Below are 11,787 nucleotides of genomic sequence, written 5' to 3' on the forward strand. Positions count from 1 at the left end.
AAACTAAATATGTACATATGTACATGTTTGTGTAGAGGATTCAACTTTTACAAATCGTTAGCATTTCGCACGTTTATTGAGTTGTTTTTGTATGTAAATTGGTTGCATAACTTGCCAGTTGTTGTTGCCGTTGTCACTTGCTATTTTTGCTGTTGGAGTTGTTGTTGTTGGCATGAGGTTTTGATATGGAAAGTGTCGAGGATGTCCATGGCGTCCGGAGTTGCCTTTTGTGGCATATCCCCTTGCCATACACTGGATTATTGTCTGTAGATTCTCAGATATGCAGCACAGTCTACTGCACTATATATGCGTGTATGTTGGTTTGTCTATAATCTTCACATCTCTTTCCCCTCCCCAACCCGACCAACGATTTCTAAAAAGTTGTTGTCGTCATTTGCGCAAACGGCGTCTGCACAAGGATCTTGATCTGGGTCGTAGTCGTGGTCGTGGTCGTGGTCGAGGTTGGAGACTGGGTCTGAGTCTGGGTCTGAGTCTGAGTCTCGTTCTTGGCTCGTCTGAGGTTTTTGCTGTTGTTGTCGGCATATTTGTCGTTTGCGGTTTCAACTGCAAATATTATAGCAAATTGAACTGTAAATAGTTTTATTGCCCCTTTAGCCGCAATCAGAGCAAACTCCACAGAGCAGAGAGTGAGTTTAAATACTGAATCACTTCTTGTTTTTGCTTTTGACCCACCACAACTAACATCCCCAATACCACAATTTGGTATGGTTAACACATTGCTGACATTGCATTTGGCAAAAACCACAAAATGAACTTGTTGAAATGCACACAGATTCAGTCAAAAGAATGTCCTTAGACTTTCCGATCTTCCCCCCCGCATAGATTGCCATGCAATCACGTCAATCAATTTGTTTCACATCTTTTTTATAATGCTCAATTACTTAATGTTCGAAAAGACTAAGAAAGCGACAAGGCGAAATATTCGAATTCTTGCAGAAGCTTAGTCTTTTAAAATTAACCAACATAGATTTAAAATGCTATGGAATCGAGCATGATCTTAGATTATCTCAAGTGAGTTAAGGTTAGGACTTTGCTTCATTATTAATGTAATTTTTAATCTTATAAAACTAGAACTTGAATTATTGATTATTAAGACTCTTCAACATCAAAATATAAATATAAATTATATAAATATTAGATTGTGCATGTTCCAATAAATGTATATAGTTTTAATTTTACTTCATTAGTATAACATCAATTATAATTCTTCACTTCATTTTATTAAATTTGAATCGAAAACTAACATTTTGTGTTATGTGGCAATACAATATTCATACTGCAGCAATAGCAAAGTCGAGTATTCATTTGAATACCTTCAAAGAGGATGTCAATGCACCCACACAAGAGCTCGCGTAACATATTACCTATCCGAAAAATAAAATCAATTGGAAAATAGTCTGACAGAGACCCACGGCAACGTGGCATGGGGGCAATGATAAATGGTTGGCAAATTAATATTAAATTCATCAGAGTATAAATGTGGAACGTCGCGACGTGGTACAAAACACGAAACTAATAATTTCAGTACGTAATTTGCATAGATATATCATTATTAATATTATTATTTCTTTTACTCGTACTTCGAACACGCCTGGCATTTTCATCAATCAATTGCAGGGCGGTCTGAGTTTGAACAATGGAACGAGACGCAAGTCGATACTCGCTACTCGCTAGTCGTTAGTCGTAAGTTGCTGGGCCTACGCCTCTGACATGAAAAATATGTTGGCTGTTTGCTGTGTCGATAGAAAATGATAATTTATATAAATTTGAGAGCAACTGCACAACGTGACACTCGCCATCAATCAAAAAATCTCATCGCACTGAGTCGTCGACACGGCTGACAGACTGACAGAGTGAGAGACTGACAGACGTTCAACCGTCTGACAGAGGGACGGACGGACAGACAGATGGATTGTCAGACATCTCGACTCGATGCCGGTGCCTTTGTCCAGTCGAAAGTTTTATAAATGAGCCAAGACTGCGATGCGATGGTGATGTTCTTTTGCCCATCCTGACAGCCGTTGAAAAATGTGAAAATTTTTATAAGAATCCGTAGCAAAACGGAAATGGCTGGAAAACTTTATCTGATTCGTTACCCCTCGATGATGACTCGGAAGCGATGATGCCAGCTGATGCTGATGCCGTTGCTGTTGCCATTGTTAGTCTTACAAATTTGTCCGACTTGACGATATGATGTGACTCCAATTGGAGATGATAATGACACTCTGCAGCAGCCCTCATTGAATGCTCCTCTTGTAATTAATGATTCCACGGTGTTTCACCAACTCTCAGCTTTCTAGCCCTTCATTTCCCCTTTGACAGCTGTGCCACGCCATTTTAAGCTGAGTGTCAGCACAACTAAAATGATGATGAGAAATTGCGAAAATGTGTGTGCCACATGATTAACGAGCTTATTATGTACTCCTGCACAGTTCCTTTGCATTTTCTTTTTCTCTTTTTTTCACTCGTCAAGCGTTATTATTCTTCATTGTTCATGTTGATATGTTGCGTTCAATTTATGAACATCTACAATACAGATATGTTGTGAAGGCGTGTTTTAGTTATAATTATGTTAAAATGAATCTGACAAACCACTAAACCTACTCAAAATGTTATTATTTATTTCAGTTAATCACCTTTGAGAAATTTTACTAATCTGCTGATGTAATTAATGCCAAATTTAAGAGTTCGCTTGTAAAATATAATATGTCCCAAATTAAACCTCTTTACTTATTAAGTTCTTCGAAATGCTATTGAAAATAATTAGAACAAGTAAGAAAGCTAGAGTCGAGTCCACAGACGACGCAATATGCCGGATTGTCAGCCAAAGCAAGTAAGACCCTTAGTAAGTACGCGTTTACCCATACAATTTGTATATGATCGCAACCAAATTTTCAGGAATCACAATTACCATAGTTTTTATTGTATGTACCTTTGTTATTCGATTTTTGTTGATTTGCTTGGTCGGAAGTGGACGTGTCAAAAATTTGAAACAAACTTGATCTGCGGGCAAACATAACAAGTGCTGTCGAAAAATTAGTCTCTGAGATCCAGTCTTTCATACGAACAGGCAGACAGACGGACATGGCTAGATCGTCTCGGCTGTTGACGCTAATCAAGAATATAAGTATTTACTTTCGGTCGGAGATGCCTCCTTCTACCTGTTACATACATTTCCTGTCGTCACAAAGTTATATGGAAAATATACCAAGGACTATATTTAATATATTGATATTGTAGTATATACAACATCAAAATACAAAATATACCAGACTGTCATCCAAAGCAGACTAAGACCCAATTGGATACAAATCATATAAGTTATTTTAAAAATACTTTTGTATGGAAAAAACGGATATTGCAATATGGACTTAGTTGCTGACAATCTGGTATATTTTGCACTCTTGGTATATTTTTATTGTAGGAGTACATCGAAAGACGAAATATACTCATCCTTATATTTTTGTATTTTTTTTCGGTATATATTAATTTGGTATATTATTAGAAAATGGGTGGAGCGCTTTCTCACTTATTCTATTTTGAAGTAGACTGTTTTGTATAGATTGATCTATGTATTTAAATTGTTGGACAGAAAGACGGACAATATTGTCGATTTAATTTTCGTTATTATTAAATCAATTGAATTGCATATTTGTTTTATAATTTTTTAAATTGAAACACAGATTCGAGTTTTCAAAATATGTTAAACATATTCAACAGTTGAGGGATTAAAATAATTATCTGGCTTTTACAGTGCTTGAGCCTAAAACTAGTATCTTTATGGTAAATGTTGCTCAGTTGAGCAACCTATATGTTTGGGGTTTGTACGGGGAAGGTGGAAGGAGATCCGGAACGGTGTTGACAAGCTGTCAACATGTCGTATGATTAATGTTTGTCGAATGCAGTTGCAGTTTTGTGCGATTTAATGAAATGATAAATTGGCTGTGCAAATATTTGCCAGGAACCAATCTGCCAACAAATCCAATTTCCAGCTTAATAAACCGACCCAAAAGCTCTGCGGTTTTGGTCAATCTCGAAACTCGTATTTGAAAGTCCCTCAATTAAATTGCCTCTCTTGCCGGAAAGCAGAGAAACTTTTAGTCAGGCCACGTCAGCGCGTTGCATGCACCATTTCCGTTGCCGTTGCTGTTGCTGTTGTGGGTAGTTGTTGTAGTCACTATTGCTGTGCTGTGTATTGGGTGTGTGTGTGTGGCAACTTGTGTGTTGCACGCCCCTTGACGCGCCCTTTGACCTTTGCTGCGGTCTGTCGTGAGTGCCATGTCCGTTGGCAGCGCCTCGTTTGATTGATTGAAACTGCAGTCGAAACTTTGCCACAAGTTGCCGTTGCAACGTTGAGCAGGTGCTGAATTGCGGCGACAACCGTTCCAACTCAGACAGCTCTCGTCGGCAAAGTGCACAATTTAACGCCAATTATCGATAACCTTTGCTCCTTTGACCAACATTGCAAGTAGCTAAGCGTCGTAATATTTAGAGGGGAAAGGAGTAATTGAGCATAGTTGAATAATAACTTTCACAGAACAACCTTACCACTTTTTTAGCTGCGCATTAAATTTAATTCATATTTTATACAAACTTTATTTATATTTTATAAAATTTATAAAACACATTTTATTCAAATATTATATACTCTCCTTTATTTGGTTCATATTTTTGACTATACTACTTAAAAGTGGTGTTGACTGTTAATTAGCTTACTTCAAACGTTCTACAAAACCAAAAGAGAATGATTTAGACAACTAGTTCTAGAAACATCAATTGTTTCCATTTCAGCCAACTTGACAGCTGTATTGACTCGCAAAGGGGCTGACAGATTTTACTCGTTAGCTGCCACTCGATGATGTCGAGCGGTGCTTAAGTAATGTGCACGAACAAATTGCCCATTAACCACTCAAGTGCAACAACTGCAAATCAACTCATCATCAACCATCTACTCCTCTTGGCCATCCGACAAGCAGCTGGTCCGAGAGCCCAGTTAGTTGTCATCTCCAACTCTCACTGCTCTCTCCCTCTCTCTTCAGACAATTTCCTGTATGTGGTTTCAAATGCAAAACTAATAACAGAGACAGCTCGACTCGACTCGGTTGGCCAAGATTATAAATGCAGCCATAAATGCGTCATAAACACAAGCTGCCATTGATAGAGGATGCGATGTCGCAAAATATGGCCAAAGGCTGCAGTGCGGCAACAACATAATAAATTAATTATATGCAACATCAACAACTCGAGCTGCAAGTAACGTTCCGACTGCCAGACTTCCCATCGTTCCCTTCATTCCCTGCACAACAGTACTCGACTCACTTTGAGGCTGACTGATGTGTGGCAAGTCGTGAGCATGAGCGTGAGCGTCTATTAGCAGTCAACGTTGACGACGTACCAGCAACCAGCCACCAACAACCAACAACCAGCAAGCAACAACCAAGAACCAGCAAGCAGTAACACCCAAAACGCAAACACACACTCCCCACCCCTGACGAGTGATCTGTCCACCCGATCGCACATTGCAATGCCGCTCCCAGTGGCTGCCACACACTCTTTGGCACACACAAGCAAGCACACGAGTGCGAACAAACAAGGGGCGTGCATACTCCTAAGTAGGGGCAGTAGTAGGCTGAAAGACGGCGGCGATGTCAAGGGAGTGAAATAGTTTAGCATGTGTGGCATCGCAGAAGGCCAAAGCTGTGAGGCGAGGCAAGACGCATTCGGTCTAAAGGCGAAGTGAGGCGAGGCTACAGGCCAGCCAGTCAAACAGGCAATCCATCCATCAGCCGCTGGCAGACAGCAATTGCAAGTTGCACGTTGATGGGAAATACCCTGATGGCAAATGAGGTCAATTGGCTCAGCAGTGAAACCAAACCGTCACTCATAAGACTAGTAAGAACATCCTCATGAGGGTATTCAATATTCTACTTCTTTTGGTAAATTTTCCCCGTATAATATTTCAGCTTACTATACGCTGTAGTTGCTGTTGCCATTGCTGTTCCGAGAGTTGTTGTTACACGAGAGGCAAGAGTCTGGCACAAATGTGGCTGACGTCTCCGACGTCTCCGTCTCTGTATCGGGTTCTGTTCTACGAGGGCCCCGAGTCGAGACTTGTGGCGTTCTGATTGGAAAATCAAGTGTGCGCATGTTTGCCTGCTTTTAATGGGCGACTGATGGCTGCAACTCCGCTAATTGCGAATGCTTGACGCATGTTGCAGCCACTCGGCTCAGACATAGACAGCACCACCAGCCGCAGCAGCAGCAACAGCAACAGCAGTAGGAGCAGAAACAACTCGAAGAGATGAGAGACTGGCAGCAAGCAGGCAACGCTTAGACAGTTCAGCCAAGTCATTCAGCCAGTGAGACAGCCAGACAGCAATCAAAAGAGCTGCCAGGGAGGAGCGAGGTAAGCAGAAAACGGTAAGCAGTCAGCATAGTAGTTAGAGGCGAGAAGGGGAAGAGAAGAATGAGTTAGCAGCACTTCAACTGCACAGCTCGGCGCGTTGCGTGATTTTTAATTAGTTTTCTTAGAAATTAAATTGTTAATTTGATCGACGCATTTTCTGCGCCGCTCTGCTGCTAAGTGGCCATTCTTGTTGATGTCGATGTTGCTGTCGTTGCCGTTGCTGTTGTTGTTGTTGTTGTTGTTGCTTTTGGCTTTGGCTCTTTGTCTACTCATTAATGCCAATTCTGGCGCGCCAGTGTTGACGCCTGCCGAGACACGACAGCCCCTAACAACATTCGACACGGCCATCACACACTGTTGAAGTTGAAGATGAAGTTGAGGATTGCATTTGAGGCCGATCTTTATTATCCCTCTTCATCTGTTTTTCTTTCGGTCTCTCTCTCAATTGCAATTTTGATGGGTAAGAGGCATGACGCTCATTTGGCATTGCACGCCATCTTTAAATACTAGCAGTGTACAAGTAGTAGCTATACAAGTATTACCCAAATATTCAAATATTCCTACTCAAATTGAGACTAAATAAAAATTCCCTAATTTTAAGAGTCTAACTATCCAATTAGACAATAAATAAATATTCACATAATATTTATAGACAACTATTTTTGTTTGGTGAACAATAAAAATGATTCTGTTAGTAAATTAATATAAAAAACACATTTTTTCTGCATTTTATTTCAAATCTTTAAGGCACGGTTGCATAGTCGCACAATTTCCACTGTACATTCATCAGAAAGTATTTCACAGAAAGTTATAAGATATTCCCGACCGGACCAAACGAAGAGAGAGGAAATCCACTTAAGAGGAGGTTCGATTAATAAATTTATATCCAATCCATATACAAAAAACAGTAGGAAATAAAATTAAGTATGATCGACTGTAAGATACCCGCTACTCATTTTCAAGAAAACTATATTCTTAAAATATACAAAAATATATATGTATCAGATATTTTGAAAAATAAAAAATGTATTTAGTTTATTTTTATTTTTATGATAAATTTTTATTCCGGTTAGTGAACCAAAGTCTGTAGTCATTATTGTATGAAACATAAATTAAAAGAAAAACCAAACTTTGTTTTACTTTCGACAATAACAAGTTATATTACAAAGAAAATGCCTCTCTATCTCTTATATGTAGTCTCTACATTTAAATATTTAAAAAATAATATAAACCATAAAATTAAAATTCATAGCTCAATCAGTCTTAAATTTTTACAAATAAGGTGATTAGTTTTCTAAACTTCAATTCAAACTCATATAATTTGATTAACCACTATATCGTAATTAAAATAAGGGAAAAGAGAACTTAATTTAGCTTACGGTAATCTCACATAGGTATACTACCAATTACCAAGAAGGTAAAATTGCATAAGTTGACGCAGTCGAGACAACTTTCGCCAGGTAATCAATCAACTGAGTGTCATCCTCAGAGCAGTGTTTTGTGGTGGTTGGAGATGTCGATGATGATATCGTATTGAGTCGTGAGGTGCAATTTGTGCGTGTATATGTGTGTAAGTATGTTGCATGCTGCATGTGCCACTCGGCAGGCAATTAAGCTCGAAAATGCCAATTAACCTTTGAATGCCATGCATGACCACGTAGCCCTTGGTGCATTGTGTACAGGGGCCCGAAAGATAAAATAATTACCCAAACGCATAACTCGAAAGTAAAATATAAATTTAATTTATGCATGCACACAGCGAGAGAGACAGAGACTCGAAGCGTGAAAAGAGAGATGGGAGACGTGAGAGAGGAGAGAGTAGAGAGGAGAGAGGAGAGGAAGCCAGCTGGACGCAGTTGCAGTGCAATTTATCTCACGCGGCTTTTTACCCAACACAATCGGAGAATATCCTCGTCCCCACTCCTCTCAATCTATCCCTCTCCCCCAGTTTCTCAGCTCCCTTTTCTTCCTTGCTCAGCCCTAAATATGAAATAATTTATGATGCGACATTTTCATCAGCAATTCGTTAAAATTCATGCATACATGCATTTTTTAGCAGTACTTGCCTCTCGTCCTCTGCACTCCCTCCTCCCCGGCATGCCCCTCCTGGCCGCTCCTTGGCGCTATTTTATAAATTTATTAAGCCGCCTCGGTTCGAGTTCTGGGCTCTGGGGTCTGGGGGTCTGTGTCGGGTCCAATGAGTGGCAGACAAAGCCAGGCGACGACAACACGAATCGCATGTAAAATTCTTATTTTAATCGATGCAAATATGCGACGGCGATGGCGACGGCAACAACAACAACAACAGCAGCAGCAGCAACTGCAACATAAACAATCGACTGCGTTGCCGGTGGTGCATGCAACAGCGGCAGCCACTCCAATTTTGTATGACAGACTGGCAGCTGTATGCAAGTGGTGTGTGCATGGGGAGGCGCAGAAACAGAAACCCGACCATCGCGATAATAAATCAATTTTCACAATAAACAGTTGCCAGCACCAGGCGTGCCCAGGGCGCACAGTGTGACGAAACAGATCAATTTAATGGCCCACTCAAGTGCATCTACAAGAGCAACACAACAAATTGGTAAGCAATCTAACATCGACTAAATAACAAACTCATATAAAAATTGAATTGCATTTGACTGAACATGCTGCGACACATTTTCGTTAAGTTTAAACCACTGTGACTACTCGTGACATGGCTAAGCAGATTTGGGGGTAAGTATTCCATACAATTTCTTTGACTTGGCAGCGACATAATAAATTAACTGCACTGCAATTATTTTCACATTTTCGCAAAGTGAATAAAAATTACAAAATTCTTCGAACTCTTTTGTAGAGTCCGCGAGAGAAACGAACCGAAAACATACTTCATTCTCGCTCTTCGATATGCTATAAAGTCATACATGGGCACACTCGCAATATACCACATAACAGACATACATACATGTGTATGTGAGGGTCGCCAGTACTTGTTAACTGTTATGCCTTATGGCCTGAGATTAGCTGGGTGCAACAGCTGACTGACCCTTGGCTGCCCTTCTGCTTACCTCTGAAAAGAGACCTTTCCCCAATCCCAATCCCAATTCCATTTGGCAATGCAGTGCGGTTGTTGTTGCAGTTAATCAAAATATCAAATTAACTGTCGTGTCTGTGGCAAATAAATCAAAATAAAAGCCGTCTCGGCTTTGGCCAGTCTAAGCAGCGACAGTCCTTTCCCTTCCCTTCCTTTTCCTTCTTGCTCCCCCTATACGTCCACACTCTGCTTTGAGTCGACTCTCCCTTATGTGTGTTTCATGAGCGTTGCGGCGTTGATGAGTGAGAGGAATTTATTATAGGCCGCGATTTCATATGAAAGAGTGAGAGAGAGAGAGAGAGAGAGAGAGTGAGTATGTATTTGTTGCAGCCTAGTAATATTGTGTGGCTCGTCAACGCCTTCAGCAGTGATTATTCAATGTCAAAACTTAATGTCCCCAAATTGCAGTTGTTGCCAGCGACGATCCATGAAATTGAATGCTGTCCTTCCCCTTAGAGAGAACACGGTATAGAGCCCAACAAGAATGAAAACAAGATCTTAACACTGAGAATTGAAGTTAAAGCACTCTATTTAATACTGTAGTTAATACTCCTAATTATTTTGGAGTGCTGTTTTATATGAAATTTTATGAATAATTTAATAATTAATTTTTTCAGTATATTTTCTGCACATTAATCGAGTTTTTAATTTCTCACAGGGTATTCCTATGGGGTTGTTAATTATAGTAGTTTTTTTTGTTGTACCGTTTCTTTCCTTAATAAATATCTAGCTAAAAAAATTAATTGATTTTATCTAAGGCTTTTAATTTTATTCGTAATTGATTCTTGATTTCTGGTGAACGAACAAACAAATAGTTGATGCATAGTCTTAGGTGTGAGCTCGAGGTTCACTATAATACGATGACGGGAATCTAAAATGCGGCCGGTAATTTGAGCAACTCGGACTCAAACTCAAACTCAGCTCAGCAGCTGCCACGGGAACTAACGAACAATGATTGCGGGAGAAAGAAAGAGGGAGAGAGAGTGAGAGTGACAAAGAGGCGCGAGAGGAAGAGAAAGAAGACAGAGAAGCTTGTTACCATAAAATTGGTGTAAACGAATTGCAGTCGCCATTCTGACGGCGGCCAACTGACTGCCAACTCATCAGAGGAAGGGAAGGCTGTCCAATTCGCAGGTGGTGAGGAGAGACGCAGGGGGGAGGAGAGCGCTGGCGTCATTGTGAAATGTCTGTAATTTGGACAATTTGATGAATGGTTATTTGCCACGAGATGGTAAAGTGGTCATTATTCTTTATCACTCCACTCGTTTCACTCTTCTGTATTCCTTTCCCTATTCATTTTAACTTTTGTACTTTTTCTGCTCTTGTCGTTTGCATCGTTTTTTTTACCGACTTCGCGTTGCATATTTTTAGCTTGGTTTTTTCAGTTACCTATAATGAGGACCATAACAATAACATCAAGTAGAACTCAGATAATAAGAACGCAAATTTGCTCTATCAGATCCAAAATTCATAAAGATACCGCAACAAATATTTAAAGATCCAATAAGTCCTTGAGATGATTTTATTTATTATAATTTAACTAGTGTACATCGAACGCCAAAAGTTTTATGAATTGTATGTATCAGCTAATATGTAGGAGAGAACAAAACCTGAAGACTAAAACACTTTTCGTCTGCATTGTGAAAGCGTCCCAAACGGATTCTAATTAGGGATTGAATATTGCACTATATTATTACCCTTGCGATGAAATACAGTACCATAGCTATAACCGTTAACTATGTATATCAGCATCTATACTCGCATGCTCATAGGTTGCAAATTATATACCTTTATCAACTTGACAGAAATTTTTTGAATCTACATTTTAATTCAGTGAATCTTTTATGGACTCAATTGTTGAAGGCCATAGGATGAAATTTCATATCTTTGAGAGATTCCTCATCATCCAAGTCTATTGCGTTACTCAACATTCTACTGCATTTTGAGTCCGTTGTTAGATTTGACTGCAGTATATGACGTTTCTTAACGGCACTGAGATGTGATTTTCATCCTTTTATATTTGTAAACCTATAAGAGAAAAGAAACAGTAATACCTCGAGGTCATAAAAATATAACAGAACAAGTAAGAAAGTGTCGAGTGTGCTCGACTGTGAGATACCTGCTACCCATTTTGAAAAAAGCAAAATATTTCGGTATTAATTTTTAAATATACCAAAGGCTATTTTAAGTATATCGATACAGTCAAAGTACACCGTAAAGTGCAAAATATACCAGATTGTCACCCAAAGCAACAAGACCCATAGTAAATAGGCATTTTCCCCAT

The sequence above is a fragment of the Drosophila sulfurigaster genome, chromosome 2L, assembly GCF_023558435.1.
Source record: "Drosophila sulfurigaster albostrigata strain 15112-1811.04 chromosome 2L, ASM2355843v2, whole genome shotgun sequence".
Classification (NCBI taxonomy): domain Eukaryota; kingdom Metazoa; phylum Arthropoda; class Insecta; order Diptera; family Drosophilidae; genus Drosophila; species Drosophila sulfurigaster.